The sequence below is a fragment of the Vombatus ursinus genome, unplaced genomic scaffold (assembly GCF_900497805.2).
Source record: "Vombatus ursinus unplaced genomic scaffold, bare-nosed wombat genome assembly UNPS02015255.1, whole genome shotgun sequence".
NCBI lineage: Eukaryota > Metazoa > Chordata > Mammalia > Diprotodontia > Vombatidae > Vombatus > Vombatus ursinus.
The window spans coordinates 35,772,337-35,785,393 of record NW_020955033.1 but is presented as its reverse complement, the minus strand read 5'-3'; the positions used below and the strand labels follow the sequence as shown (position 1 = coordinate 35,785,393).

Below are 13,057 nucleotides of genomic sequence, written 5' to 3'. Positions count from 1 at the left end.
TTTGAATTTCTTACAGAATCAAGATATAAATCTAGATCTTGTGGCTTCATGTCTCTGTTGCTCTTTCCTTGATACTTGCCCAATTGTAGAGTTTAAAGTCCAGCTTATATTCCTTATTTAGAAATCAAGGAAAGGGTAGAGTTAGCATTTTCCTCTTTTTTTTTGCATCACTTTGGGCTTTGGGGAGCAGGATGGTGGGCTAGGTGAAATTTCATAGTTACTGAAAGACAGGCATTCCATTTCTGATACCTCTTCTATGATGTACAGAGGAAAAGTAGTTTCATGTTTACTGCCTCCTGTTTCTATCTTCCCTTCCAAGCATCTCCAAGCTTGTTTGCTCAATAGGGATCTCAAAGGTGTCTTCTGAAGACCCTAGATGCTTAGCTTCCAGCCACTGTTCATGAGTGATATTTTCAATTCTTAGCAACTCTATCCCATACAGAGGGTCTCTTGCCAGAGAAGGATCTGGGCTGATCATTTGTATGCAGCCAAGTAGTTTTTAAAAAAATTTCATAGAACTTATCTATTCTCTCTGGTTCCACATCAACAAGAAGTTCCTGAAAATTCCTTTCAGCAAAAAGGAGCAAATTGATTCTGGCTTTTGTGTAAATGTTCTGGCCTGTCAGAACTTCCAACTCACCTTCAACATGGGCTGACACCACATTCTTCTGAGTGGTCCAGAGAAACTCATTGGACTTGCATGATGCCAGCAGTGGAACTTGCAAAACGTAGTGTATGTAAGCCATAAAGAAAATCCTCTCATCTCTCATAGCTTCAGTAACATCATAGACAACTGGAAAAACCTGCATTTCCAAATGGTAAGAATGATGCTGATGGGAATAGGGAATAAGAAAATGCTGCTTTTTCTTCCCTTGAGAAATTTCAGAAGCAATTAATTTCTTTAGTTATTTCCTGAATATTTCTGAACACTGCCCACCTTTAAAATAGAGGCCTTTCTTCCCTTTTATTTTGATTTCTGTAGTGTCAATACCAAAAGTTTTACTTAACAAACATTTGTGCAGTCATCATGGTTTTATACAACCTCTTCCTTGAGTCTAAAACATCAACTATGAGAATGTCCAAATCTGAGGGCAGGGAAACCTGGATTTTACCTATGAAAACAATAAGGAAAAAAAATTGCTCTTTTAGTACCCAAGATCACTTCCACTACATTTTAACAGTTGTGTGATAGACATTCCCACACCCTGCCCTCCAGGCAGACAATAAGGCTATGATGAATGGAGATTGGAAGTGTAAGCTGAGGCTGAAGCAACAGTATACAGATGGTATAGCAGGCCAGAGCCCAGGATCTCCTTCAAGGTTGACCTGTTGGCTACCAAGATGAACCCAAATTACAAAACCCAGCATGCTCAGTGAAGATTTAAACTCCTTCCCCCATGAGGTCTTTTTCTGCTAATCTCTTTTTGCCTATAGGATGCATCAAACAGCTATAATACCGTAACGGGATTTCATTGGAGGAACGTCTTTAAATAAGGCTCAACAATTTATGCATAATATAATAGTTACAGTGTATAAAATAATAAACATAAGAAATGTTAAAATTACTCATTAGGAGCCCCAAACTAAATAGCTGAGCAATTGGATAGCCTATTTCCTTCTTTTCTGCCCTTCTATTAGTGGTTAAAATCAATTTATCCATCAACAAGCATTTATTAAATACCAAGCAATTCACTAAGCATGGGTGTACAAAGATAGAAGTGAAACACTTATTGCCCTCACAGAACTGAATTCTGAGGTGAGGGGAGGAGAAACATACACACGTAAAAGTAGATACTAAATATATACATATATACATACATATATACAAACATACACACACACATATATATATATGGAGAGAGAGAGAGAAGGAGAGAGAGAGACAGAGAGAGAGAGAGAGAGAGAGAGAGAGAGAGAGAGAGAGAGAGACTATATATGGTAGTTTGGGGAGGTAGTGCACTAGCAGCTGGATAAATCAGAAAAAGCTACACATAGAAGGTGATATTTGAACTGGAGGAATTATAACAGAAGAAATGGAAAAAACAAAAACCCTGGACCTCTCTGATACCCATGCTATTTCTGTACATCTGTATATTCAAAAATAGTACATCTATTTTCAAGTTGAGTCTTGATCAAAGGTTAATGGAACCCACTCGTGTGGTAGGAAACTTTGGCCAGAATTTAATTTTCTTTTTTTTAAATATGTGTTTTTAAAACTTTGGGTTACAAATTTTCTCCCTTCCTCCCTCCCCACCCACCCTCATTGAAAAAGCAGGAAACTTGATCCAGGTTATAGACGTGTAGTCATGCAAAACACTTCCATAGTAGTCATGTTGCGAAAGTATATTTCCCTTAATCCTATCCCACCCCCGATTTATTCTATTCTCTTTTTTGACCCTGTCCCTCCTCAGAAGTGTTTGCTTCTGATTATCCCCTCTCCCAATCTGTCCTCCTCTCTATCATCCCCCTGCTCTCTTGTCCCCTTCCCCCCTTATTTTCCTGTAGGGTAAGATAGATTTCCATACCCAATTGTGTATGTTATTCCCTCCTTAAGCCAAATCCTATGAGAATAAGATTCACTCATTCCCTCTCACCTTCCCCCATTTCCCCTCCACTGTAAAAGCCTTTTCTTGTCTATTTCGTGTGAGATAATTTACCCCATTCTACCTCTCTCTTTTTCCTTCTCCCAGTATAATCCTCTCTCACCCCTTAATTTTATTTTCCATATATCACCCCTTCATCTTCAACTCACCTGTGCCCTCTATCTAGCTATTTACCTTTCTCTCTTTTTCTCTCTCTATCTATCTATACATACATACATATAATTTTTTCCCTCCCACTACCCTAATTCTGACAAAGGACTCATGAGTTACAAATATCATCTTTCCATGCAGGAATGTAAACAGTTCAACCTTAATAAGTCTCTTACGATTTCTCTTTCCTGTTTACCTCTTCATGTTTCACTTGAGTCTTGTATTTGAAAATCAAATTTTTTATTCAGCTCTGGTCTTTTCATCAAGAATGCTTGAAAGTCTCCTATTTCACTGGATGATCATTTTTTCTTTTGAAGGATTATACTCAGTTTTGCTGGGTGGGTGATTCTTGGTTGTAATCCTATGTCCTTTGCCCTCCGGAACATTATATTCCATGCCCTCCCGGTCCCGTAATGTAGAAGCTGCTAAATCTTGTGTTATCCTGATTGTGTTTCCACAATGCTTGAATTATTTCTTTCAGACTGCTTGTAATATTTTCTCCTTGACCTGGGAACTCCAGAATTTGACTACAATATTCCTAGGAGTTTTCTTTTGGGGATCTCTTTCAGGAGGTGGTCAGTGGATTCTTTCAATTTCTATTTTGCCCTCTGGTTCTAGAATATCAGGGCAGTTTTCCTTAATAATTTCTTGAAAGATGATATCTAGGCTCTTTTCTTGATCATGGTTTTCAGATAGTCTAATAATTTTTAAATTCTCTCTCCTGGATCTATTCTCCAGGTCAGTTGTTTTTCCAATGAGATATTTCACTATCTTCTATTTTTTCATTCTTTTGGATTTGTTTTACAATGTCTTGATTTATCATAAAGTCTCTAGCTTCCAATTGCTCCATTCTAGTTTTTAAAGAAGTATTTTCTTCAGTGAGCTTTTGGACTTCCTTTTCCATTTGACCAATTTTGCTTTTTAGGGCATTCTTATCCTCATTGGCTTTTTGGACCTCTTTTGCCATTTGGGTTAGGCTATTTTTTAAGGTGTTATTTTCTTCAGTATTTTTTTGGGTCTCCTTTAGCAAGTTGTTGACTTGTTTTTCATGATTTTCTTGCACCACTCTCAGTTTTTACTCTACTTCTCTTACTTGCTCCTAAAAATCCTTTTTGAGCTCTTCCATGGACTGGGACTGATTCATATTTTTCTTGGAGGCTTTGGATGTACGAGCTTTGGCTTTGTTTTCTTCTGCGTGTGTGTTTTGATCTTCTTTGTCACCAAAGTAAGATTCTATAGTCTGACTCTTTTTGCGCTGCTTGCCCACTATCCCAGTCAATTACTTGAGTTATAAACTCTTTGTTAAGGTAGGGGTCTGTTTCTCAGTGTGGAGAATGTATTGTCTCAAGCTTCAGGGGTTTTGTGCAGTTGTTTTCAGAGATACTTATAGGAACCTGTAAATTTTCAGTTCTTTTAAGGTGCTATGATCAAGGGCGAGGTGTTTACTCCTTTCCTGGCCTATGCTCTGGTCTATGAGTGACCACAAGCACTCTTTTCTGTCTTGGAACTGTGAGGAGGATTTCCTCTCCACAGTCACTACAAGGTCCACCACACCAGTGCTCCTCTTCTCCCCAGGACTGCCATCTAGAACTGTGACCCAGATCCAAGCAAGGGCAAAGCAAGAGAATCCTGCACCAGCAAAGAGATCTCTGCACTCCCTCTCTGATCAGCCACTGGATTCCCCCTCATTCTATGGACTGGAAGCTCAGGAAGCAGCCGCTGCCCTGGGGCCAGGCTTGGGGACTGGAGCTGAGACCACCTCACTTCTCTCTGTCACCACAGTCACAGACTTTTCCCACTGACCTTCTAATTGTCTTTGCGTTAGTGGGTTGAGAGTTCTGGAAACCACTACAGCTACCTGCAATTCAGTCCTCTGAGGACTGCTTTGCCTGCGCGCCCATGTCAAACTGCGGTCCTCTCCCAGCCTGACATGATATACCTTTCTGATCAACCATCCAGGTTGTCTTGGGTTGGAAATTTGTTCCACTCTGTCTTTTTGTGGGTTCTGTTGCTTTAGAATTTGTTTAGAGCCATTTTTTTGTAGGTATTTGGAGGGGTTTGGGGGAGAGCTCAAGCAAGTCATTGCTTTTACTCCGCCGACTTGACTCCCCAGAATTTAATTTTCTATGAGAATTGATTGCATCTATGATAAATTGGTCCTGGTGCTATTCCTCTCTGTATGGTGGAGAACTACAAAGGAATACTTTAAGTGAGAAAGGGAAAGTTTGAACTGTTATATACATAGAAGACAGTATAGATCTAGTCCTTTTGCCAGTCTCTCTTTACTCTTTATATTACTTCTTTAGAAACCTGTATGATATGAAATTATGATTGGGGATGGGATTTGAATTATGGGAATTATGTCATGATCAATAGGGAGAATATTTTCCTCTATCACCTGGGCTTGAATCCTAAGAACACAGAAAAATCCAGATTGTCAAGTCTTTCTGAGCAGATAAATCTTGGGAGTCAAGAAGGGAAGGAAGCAAGAACTCAAGACTTAGAACAATGCTAGCATGATATATTTGATTGATTATAAAGAGAAGGTATCATTAAAGTGACATGTGTGACAATTAACACATATATATAGATACACATATATATCTATATCGATATCTATAGCTATATACATTCCCCTCAGACTCTGGCATTCACACATTGGCTTTTAGATTTAGAGCTAGAAGCCATCTTAGAGATCACCGAGTCTACCCTCCTCATTTTACAGCATGACAAGAACAAAGAGGATCACACAACTAGTAAATATTTGAGGCAAGATTCAAAACCAGATCTTTCTGATTCTAAGTCTAGCACCCTATCCATAACACTATTCTAGCACTGTTTGTGCCTCTCACAAACAGGTCGTTTTTGGGCTAGAGCTGTGTTGAAACCAATTATGGTTAGGGTTTATGGCTTTAGGATCCATCCATAGTAAAATAACACAGTATCAGGTAGTCAAGTCACATGAATTATAATAGAAAGATAAAGTTTCTGAAATCTAATAATAGTTTCTTTCTTTTTTTTAGGCAATCGGGGTTAAGTGACTTGCCCAAGGTCACACAGCTAGTAAGTGTCAAGTGTTTGGTCTGAGGCTGAATTTGAACTCAGGTCCTCCTGACTTCAGGGCTTGTGCTCTATCCACTGCCCCACCTAGCTGCCCTCTCCTTCTTCTCTTCCTTCTCCTTCTTCTTCTTCTTCTCCCTCTCTTCCTCCTCCTCCTTCTTCTCCTCCTTCTTCTTCTCCTTCTCCTTCTCCTTCTTCTTCTCCTTCTTCTTCTTCTTCTTCTTCTTCTTCTTCTTCTTCTTCTTTTCCTTCTTCTTCTCCTTCTTCTTCTTCTTCTTCTTCTCCTTCTTCTTCTCCTTCTTCTTCTTCTTCTTCTTCTTCTCCTCCTTCTTCTTCTTCTTCTCCTCCCCCTTTTCCTTCTTCCTGTCAAGAGGGACTATAAGGTGGAAGGTAGAGATGAGACGTTTATCAGAAATTCTCTTAAGATAGATGAGTAGTCCTAAATGTCAATTAAATTTTGTCAGTAAGCATTCTAAAGAATGAGAACTGTAAGAAACAGACTATTGTATTTTCTGGAGGTGAGACAGAGGCATTGAAAGATGAAACACAAACACACAAATATAAACTTCTATTGCTCTCATGAAAGTCCAGTGTCTGGGTTTTTTCTGTACTTTAGCTTTAATTATGAGAGGGAGGAGGGGAAGGAAAAGTAGCTTATGTTTATTAAGCACTTGCCCTATGTTAGCTCATGGATGCTACACAACACCTTGTGAGGAGGCATTCCAAGTATTATTATCTCCGTTTTACAGATGACAATATTGAGAGAAGTGAAGTGACTTGGCTGTGGCCACATGGATAGTAAGCAGGAGAGCCAGACCTCAGATCCAGGTGTTTTGACTCTATGAGGTCCAGGGGTCCTCCACAACATCCCAGCTGCTTTGATAAGGAAGAAGAAGAGCTAAGGTTACTGAGTCAAATATGATATTTGTTTGGGGTATCTAGCCTCGAGGTGCTAGTGATCTCTGCTTTTGACCTCTCATCTTTTTTCTTGTTCATCTTTCTTTTATTTCCACAGGACACCTTCATCCTCCTGGATTTCAGTTCCTCCCACTCCTTATCAGGCATCTGCTCTGCTGTTCTTTCAGCTCATTTTGTCTGCCAAAGTAAAGCTGCTTTTGTCTGGTACCACTTACTGTGACTTGGGAAGGACCGTCATTTTGGATAACTCAGGCCTGTGCTTGTTGTATTTCTTTAACTCTGACTCTTCCATTTTTCATGAAAAGGGTCCTTTAGAGGCCAGCCCAGCAGAGATGCTATAGCCAGCAAGGTGCAGCATAAGGACATCTTGAGAAGATATGAGGGGTACTCGAAGTGGCCCCTCTAGACAAATTCCCCATATCCAGTGAATTCATGATTTCTATACTTGCTTATGTTCCCTTTTAATGGGTATATTTTTGGGGGAAAATATCCCAGGTTATGGGGGAGGTGTTTTGTTTTTTTTCTTACTATGACATTTCAATAAATGCCTTTTCCTCCCTAATTGTGCCCTCTGGCTGATTATTGAAAGGTAAACATATTGATGGAAACTCATAAGCTTTAGTTTTTGGAATATATATCCATAAAGTACCTTAAACCTGAAGTATTCATCTTCTGGGAGGACACTGGTGCTGCATACATTTATATGATTTGCTTTTTACTTTGATACTTTGAATTTAGGACATGAATTCTCTTGAGTTAGCCTATTAATATGTATGTCTCAGATAAACTCTTTGGGTGGACGTTTCTTTCAAATGGATGCATTTTGTATTTCTAATGCCTAGGATAGCACTTGGTGCCTAATAGGCATTTAATAAATGTTTTTTCCTTGCTTGCTTGACAATGAGCTGGACTCAGAACTGAGTCAGAGGAGGTGATCGGGATAGACAGAATTTGAGAAATTATATAGTATCTTCAACTGCTTTCTACTGCAAAAGTCCATCTCTAACAAGTATTCTTCTTTTAATATTACATGACTACAAATCCTATCTTGCCCTGAGATGACTTCAAGTGTGGCTCAAATATAAGAACATGTTCAATATGTTAGTTTAAATCTCTATTCTCATTTTTCATTAGCAATAAGAGAGACTAATCTGAGTTTGAGGCTAGAGTACTCTTACTTCTTAGCACATTTCTGGATAGCTCACACATTGAATGCAAACTGAAATCTAAGAATAGGTAAGAAAGGAAATAGAAGTTTTTCAAAGGATTAGGATAAGTAGAAGAATATGACTATCAATATTTATTTTTCGGTGTAAAAGGTTTAAGTAAGGCTTAGTAGAGATGCTTCAGGACCCAGTGATCCATGCAGTTTAGCTGTACACCAATAAAAAAATCAGGGATTACTTTTAATGGCAATGGGTCTTTTTGTGATTATGATGATACTGACAAATTGCTATTATAATCGTAATTGCTTAAAATAAAGAATAGAGTTAGAATAAAAAATGGGTAAGTCCTATTGGAAAAAGAGAGAGTAAAACACAGATCTGATATTCCAACAATACAAATCTGATGATGTCATTACCCTACTGAAGTGTTTTCAGTGTTACATCTAGAATAAAATTCAAAATTCTCAATTTGACATTGGAAGGCTTCCACAATATGGCTCACATCTACCTTTCCATTCATTTCATATTATTTCCCATTACTTCTTCATTCCAGTCAAACTGGCCAGCTATTTCCTGTAGTCAACCCAGCCTCCCACCACTTTGCATTTGCACAGGAGCTTCCTTTTGTCTGTAATGCATTCCATCTTGTAGAACCACTAGCTTCTTTCTAAGCACAGCTCCAATGTCATGCCTACACAAGGTGTTTCCTGATTCCTTCAATTTTTAGTACTTTCTTCTTCTTAAAATTATTCCATATTACTTTGTGTTTAATTATCTGCTTATCCTTCTAGTAGAATGTAAACTCTCTATGAGCAAGGGATGTTTTGTTTTTATCTTTGTATCTCCAGCAGGCACTTAATACATGCTTATTAAATTGAATTGTTAATTCATAGAATCATAGAACTTTGGAGCAGTAAGAGACCGAGAGATCATCTTATCCACCGTTACTCCCTCATTTTCCAAATGCAAAAACTGATGCTCAAGCATAGCTCTGAGAAGGGGTGAAACAGCTAATTAATGGCAAAGCCAGGGCTAGAATCTGGTTCTCCTGGCTTCCAGGTCAGGATTCTTTACACTGCGGCACATTTCATATTATATATAATATTAGTGACTGGCACCCATAATAGTGGAAGGGTAGGTAATTTCTGCTATGGTTCTGAATAATTGCTATTAATATTTACTCATATCTTTATAAGTACCTTTTGATAATGATAATACTAGCAGTTATTTCTTATATACTTCTTTATAGTTTATAAAGCTTTCTATATACATTATTTTATTTGGCCTTCTGAGATAAGTAATGCAAGTGTTATTATCCCCAGATTATAGATGATAATCATTAAGGGGCAACTTGGTGGTACAGCGATTTGAGTGCCAGGCCTAGAGTCAGGAAGACTCATCTTCCTGAGTTCAAATCTGGCCTCACACATTTACTAGCTGTGTGACCCTGGGCAAGTCACTTAAGCCTGTTTGCCTCAGGTTCCTCATCTGCAAAATGAGCTGGAGAAGGAAACGGCCAAGTACTCCAGTATCTTTCCTGAGAAAACCCCAGTGGTCCACAATGATCATCATTTTCCATAGGGGAATATGGACGTCCCAAAGGGTGCTGGGCCTGAAGACAGGATGACTCATCTTCCTGAGTTCAAATTTGGCTTCTGACACTTACTAGCTGTGTGTCCCTGACCAAGTCACTTAACTCTGTTTGCCTCAGTTTCCTCATATGTAAAATGAGCTGGAGAAGGAAATGGCAAACCACTACAGTATCTTTGCCAAGAAAACCCCAAATAGGGTCAAAAGAGTTGAACATAACTGAAATGACCCAAACAACAACATAAATGATAAATCTGAGTTTCAGAGATTTGAGATGACTTGTTCCAAGTCACATAACTGCTGAGAAGCAGAGCTGGAATTTTGAAATCTTGACCTGTTCTGTTTCTAACACACTACACAACAGTGCCTGGATGCAATTCAATATACAAATTGTAGACTTCTGACTCTTTTTCCCTGCTACAAAGCTAATTTATTTCTACATAAATATAGTTTCCTGAAATGTATCTTCTTTTTTTCCCCAATTTTTAAACATTTTTATTTAAAGTTTTGAGCTCCAAATTCTATCTCTCCCTCCCTCTCTGAGATGGTAAGCAATCAGATATAGGTTATACATGTGCAATTATGTAAAACATTTCCATATTTGTCATTTTGCATAAGAAGACTTGAATAAAAGAAAAAAATGAAAGAAAGTGAAAAATAGCATGCTTCAGTCTGTATTCAATCAATATCAGTTCTTTCTCTGGAGGTGAATAGTATGCTTCATCATTAGTCCTTTGGGATTTTCTTGGATCATTGCATTGCTGAGAATAGCTAAGTCATTCACAGTTCTTCATCAAACAATATTGCTGTTACTGTGTAATGTATCTTCTTAGCTAAATTCTAAGGTTGCTATAGTTTATGTCTATGCAAAAGAATCCAACATTTCTTTCTACCTGGAAAGTAGAATTATTTCCTCCATGAATAGATTCTAAATCCATCATTGTCTAGCAAGGAAAAATGAATTGGTGCTTGGTTTTCACGGAGGAAATGCAAACATAGTCATAAAATTAATGGGTGGAGAGAAATTGGCCTTTATGAAAATACATAAGAAAATGTACCTGAAATAAATTTAGGGTTGAATTCCCATCCAACTTTTAAGTCCCAATTAAAATGCCACATTCTCCATGAAGGCTTCATTAACTCCCCAGGTCCCTAACATCCTTCTTTTCAGACTTCTTATGGCCCTATTGTCTTTCACCTTTATGGTGCATTTCTCATGCAGAATTCCATACTATAGTTATCTATATATTTATCTTATCTCACTAATAGACTGTAAGCTCAAAGATGCAGGCAGTTGTCTTAGCTTTGTAATTGTTTCCAGCAAGTAGTGCCATGCTCCAAACACAATCAACAATTGTTGGATGTTGTCCTTGGTTCTCGAAGAGGACAAAAATGACATCACTATGTTAGTGTCAAGTTATAGTGTGTCCAGCTGTGGCTGATCAGACCAATATGAGCTCAGAATGCTCTACCACAGGTCAGGCACAGATAGTCCATGTGAACATTTGTGGTGGATTCTCTAAATCTGTACATCTTGCATTTCTTTCTAGTTACTTCAGTTCTGCTTTGCTCACAGAGCTTGGCAACCTCTCTGATGAGGGCACATCATGCTGGGCAGTCCTGTCAAAAATCAATTCCAAAGTTCTTGAGAGAGACCTTGAGAGATCTGTCTGATGACATACCAGGTAGTCATAAATGTCTGTAGCTTCTGGAACGCCTTAAGAAGTTAATCAGGAAGCAAAAATTTATGCATGAAGAAGTCAGTCAGAATCACTAATAATTACAGAAATGCAAATGAAATATAATTTTAAGGTACCACCTCGCACCTATCAGATTGACTAACATGACAGAAGAAAATGAAAGATGCTAGAGAGGATGTGGAAAAATAGGTTTCATTAATGCATGTGGGTGACAGCTAGGAGACACAGTGGGTAGAGTGCTGGGTTTGGAGTCAGGAAAACTCATCTTCTTAAGTTCAAATCTGGCCTAAGACACTTATTATTTGTGTGACCCTGGGCAAGTTATTTGTGTGACCCTGGACAAATTATGGAGATTTCTATCAATTGATGAATGGTTGAACAAGTTGTGGAATATGATTGTGATAGAATATTATTGTGCTATATGAAATGATAAAAGGGATGACTTCAGGAAAACCTGGGAGGACTTAAAAATTGAGTTGTTGCAAAGTAAAATGAGCAGAACTGGGTGAATGTTGTATATAGTAACAACAATATTGTAACAATAATCAACTGTGAAAGACTCAGTTACTCTGATCAATACAATGATATAAGACAATTGCAAAGGACTCATGATGAAAAATGCTATCCACCTCCAAAGAGAAAATTGATGAACTCTGAGTGCAGATTGAGGCATATTTTAGATTTTTTTTTCCTTACCTTAAAATTTTTTTTGCAACATGGCTAATGTGAAAATATGTTTTGCATGACTTCATATGTATACAACAAATATTATATTTCTTGCCTTCTCAACGGGTAGGGGAAGGGTGGAGGGAGGGAAAGAATTTGGAACTGAAAATAAGAATTAAAAAAAGAGCGAGTGGACAGTAAGCATGCATTTATTAAGCCTTTACTTAAATGGAGGTTTAATCTAATTATAGGGGGAGCATCCGGGAGCAGAGGTAGTAGAAATAAGTTTGCACAAATAAGTACAAGAGCAGAAGTTACAAAAAGCTTAATTGCATAATAAGTAGCATACCACTGAATTTTAAATAGGGATTGAGTGTAAAAGGAATGTCAAATGGGTATAATAAACACTGATACAAAGATTCTCCTCTTGGGATACGTTGAAAATCAATCCCTTTAAAGCTATGTGGCCTCTAGCACAAAATTCTTTTATTTTTATCTGGGTTTAGACAAGAATCACACAAGATGAGAAGGTGTAGATGGGTAGCTGATCTGTACCCAGGGAGCCATTTAAGTGCCCAAGGAAGAAGAATCATTGAGTTTATATAGGGCTTTTCTTTGGAAAACCTTACAAACATTTTATGCTTTAATTATCATTGGTTCAGAGGATTCAGACCTAGAATAGACCTTCAAGATCATTTAAACAAATCCAGCCTTCTCATTTTATAGATGAGAAAATGATGCCAAATGAATAAATGAGTGAATGAATGAAAAAACATTTATTAAGCACTTATGTGCAAAGTATTATGCTAAGTGATGGGGATTTAAATAGAAAAATAAGATAAATCTCTGTTCTCCAGGAGTTCACATTATAATAGGAGGAGAAATATACATTTGTGTGTACGCATGTATATATGTATGTGTGTACATACATATAATATATACACATATACACACACAATAGAGTGAGAGCCCAGCTCTGATTGGATTAAACTTCATTTAAGTAAAGACTTAATAATAGTGTTTTTATTACTGACTGACTTCTTTTGATTTAAAATTATAATTTTCAGTTCCTAATTCTCTCCCTCCCCCACACATTGAGAAGGCAAGAAAAACAATACCCATTATACATATGAAGTTATGCAAAACATATTTTTACATAAGCCATGGTGTGTGTGTGTGTGTGTGTGTGTGTGTGTGTGTGTGT

At 37.8% G+C, this 13,057-nt stretch overlaps 1 pseudogene; it reads right to left on the bottom strand.

Annotated features, from left to right (window-relative positions):
- Nucleotides 1–286: 286 nt before the first annotated feature.
- Nucleotides 287–13,057, bottom strand: part of LOC114031807 — a 129,603-nt pseudogene continuing 116,832 nt past the window's right edge.